At 32.0% G+C, this 2,891-nt stretch overlaps 1 long non-coding RNA gene across 1 annotated transcript; it reads right to left on the bottom strand.

Annotated features, from left to right (window-relative positions):
* Positions 1-443: 443 nt before the first annotated feature.
* Positions 444-1,857, bottom strand: LOC104239491 (uncharacterized). Its single transcript, XR_714146.2, has 2 exons — positions 1,404-1,857; positions 444-605 (listed from the first exon to the last, which is right to left on the bottom strand). It is a non-coding gene; the product is annotated as an uncharacterized lncRNA (long non-coding RNA).
* Positions 1,858-2,891: the final 1,034 nt, after the last annotated feature.

Here is a 2,891-nt window from a genome sequence, read left to right as displayed (position 1 = left end):
TGAGAAAGTGGGCCAATTTGCTTACTTAGTTATGGCATTGGGCCAACATCTATGAAATAAATGGACAAAATGGGCACAAGCTGAAAGCCCAATAGATTTCAAATGCTTGTTTACTACGACAGCCCACCTGGGTTAAATTGCGAGTCTGGCCTCTTTTGCTCTAAGCCATTAACCCTTATTTTTAACTAGCAATTTCAAAACCTATTTAGGATCTAGCCATTTTCTACCCAAAAAAAAAAAATCTAAAATCCTAGCAGAGATGGTCACATATAAAATCTGTAAAAATAAATAAAGGTTTCAAGCATGTCTCTTTTGTTATTTTTCATAAACTGACAAGAATTGCAAAGGTGCAAAAGGAGTCTTTAAGCACATTTCAACCTACTTGGAACATCTCAATTTTATATGCATCAATACTATAATAGATAGTAAAAACAAATAACACATGAATAAAAAAGTGTTTGATCAACCAAGGATTTATTTTACATATGCACTAAAACAAGATATATTTAAATAATAAAGAAATTTAGCTAAGCACTCATTTATTTAAATGGACATGCTCCCAACAATCAAGATGAGTTCAAATCTTCTTGTTAATGTGAAAACATCTGCAACATAAGATTAAAGAGTTACCTGAGTCGTAGAATAATAAATACAGCAACAAAGAATGGAAGCTCAACAACTAAAGCAACATAAGAATAGCAGCACAACAGCAACAAAACCAACATCAAATCCGTGTTAAAACAGCTCGAAAACTCAGAGAAGAAACCCAGAAGCAAACTCTAAAGAGGACTTATACTTTTCTAAAAAAAGGTTTGCACTTTAAGATTCACTCTTAAGACTTACAATTTCAGCTTACTAAAGGATGCTTCAGCTGCTAATTTTTTTTGTTGTATGTTCAAAAGCAGAAAATGATCCCCTCCAAAATGTGATGGAGTCCCCTCTATATATCAAAACAACCAGCTATTTCAAAAAATTAAAAATCAATCTTTTTGACAGATTTTTCTACAAAATCTGCTCTTAAATTCAAAAAGCAAGACTTTCTAGTTCAAATCTTGTCAAGTATTTCAAACAAAATCTGCTCTCCACTATTCAAAGATAGACTTTATTCAAATAATGTCCAAAGGTCTACATTTTCTTACCAAACAATTTGACTTTTGAGTGTTGTACTCAAAGAGTCTTGAAGCAGTAAACAAACAACCAAACAAGTACCATATACTCTTAAGTATTTTTCATTACCTCACTTTTATCAATACAAAACTATTTTACTACTTCAACAAGTGCAAAAACAGAAAATTTACCATTTCAAACTTCAAAAACTAATGCTAAAATAATTAATAATAGGCAAAAATAAAATCTGAAAATTAAAAAAAAAAAATCAGCCATGAAAAAGAATAGTATTTTACCATTTTACACATCAAAAAGCCGAAAAAATAGTGGTATGCCAAAGAGGGTGTTCCGGGAGGTCGCCGGAATTAGGCCGGATTTTGGTCGCCAGATTTTGGGGTAGAATTGACATCAATAGCTAGGTCTTGAGGAGCTCTATCCATTGATGTAGGTATTTTGGGGTGGTAGTGGTTGAAGCTTCAAGAATTTGGGCAAAAAAGTGACGGAAAAGTTTCCTAGATCTAAGATTCAAGGAGTTTGAGGGATTTTTTTAGGATTTGGTTTGGAGATATGGAAAGAGAAAGTTGTGGAGATTACGTGGCGTGAATTTGGAGGTGTTTGGAGGTGGTCCGCCGGAGGCGGCGATTTCCGGCAGGCGGCAGTGGGCGGAACTGGGGCGGCGTAGAGAGAGTGAAGAGAGAGAGAAGAGAGAAGAAGGAGAGGGAAAGAAGAGAGAGGAAATAAGGGGAATATGGGGCAAATTTTTGGGGATTTTAGGCTTTAAATACCTAGGATGAAGATCAAACTAGGATCTTTGGATTAAATCAAGATGAGTGGATGAGATTGAATCTTGTCACTTAACCAAAACGACGTAGTTTCAAGACAAAACTACGTCGTTTTAAGCTCTTCTTGGTAGCCCCCTTTTGGACCGGATTTGGGCTCTTTGGGCTGAAATTTTGGGCCAATTTTGGCACAATTTTAATTAAATTATACTAGCCCAATCCGTACCCCGTTTATCAAACCATTACTCAATTCTTAAAACCTATACATACACAAATAAGAACAAACACACACACACACACACACACATATATATATATATATATATACAAGGCAAAAATTAGGCATTTACAATGATTATGATGGTTTATATTTGTTTTAATCTCACTACTAACTATTATTTTTTTATTTTGTCTGTGTGTTAGTTTGACTGAACATAATTAAGAATGTGAAAATGACTTTTGAATTTTGTTGTCTTAATATCACATCTTATTAGTTATTCCTATAAGAGAATGCTACTAAGAGTAAAATAAAAATATTTGGAATTAAAAATTTGCTAAATATAGAAATTAAAAAGGCATTCTTTTAAAACATATTAAAAGAAAAGGAAAACTCTTCGTGTTTCCAGTCAAAGAGGGGCAGCTGTAAGCACGTGATTTTTGACCCTCCCCGAGAATTTTCACATTTTAGTGTGAATATGTGAAATTGGGTCTAGTATAGCTATTTTAACTATTTTTCCTTTATTTCGTTGCAAAAAGAAAAATTACAAAAAAAAGTATATATATAAATTTTAGTTTATGTATCTCTCATCAACTTGAAAAATACAAAATTGCACTTTATTTTTGTACTTTATATAAATTCAAAAATTACAAAAAAATATAATTCTATTAATGTTTTGTAGTCGTTTTAATTTTGGAAAAATACAAAAAATATTACTTTTTATTTTTGTCTTTATTAAAAACGAAAATTACAAAAAATAGTTTTATTAATATTCTATAATCATTTTA

This window comes from Nicotiana sylvestris, chromosome 6 (assembly GCF_000393655.2).
Source record: "Nicotiana sylvestris chromosome 6, ASM39365v2, whole genome shotgun sequence".
Lineage (NCBI taxonomy): Eukaryota > Viridiplantae > Streptophyta > Magnoliopsida > Solanales > Solanaceae > Nicotiana > Nicotiana sylvestris.
This window is presented reverse-complemented; position numbering and strand designations above follow the sequence as displayed.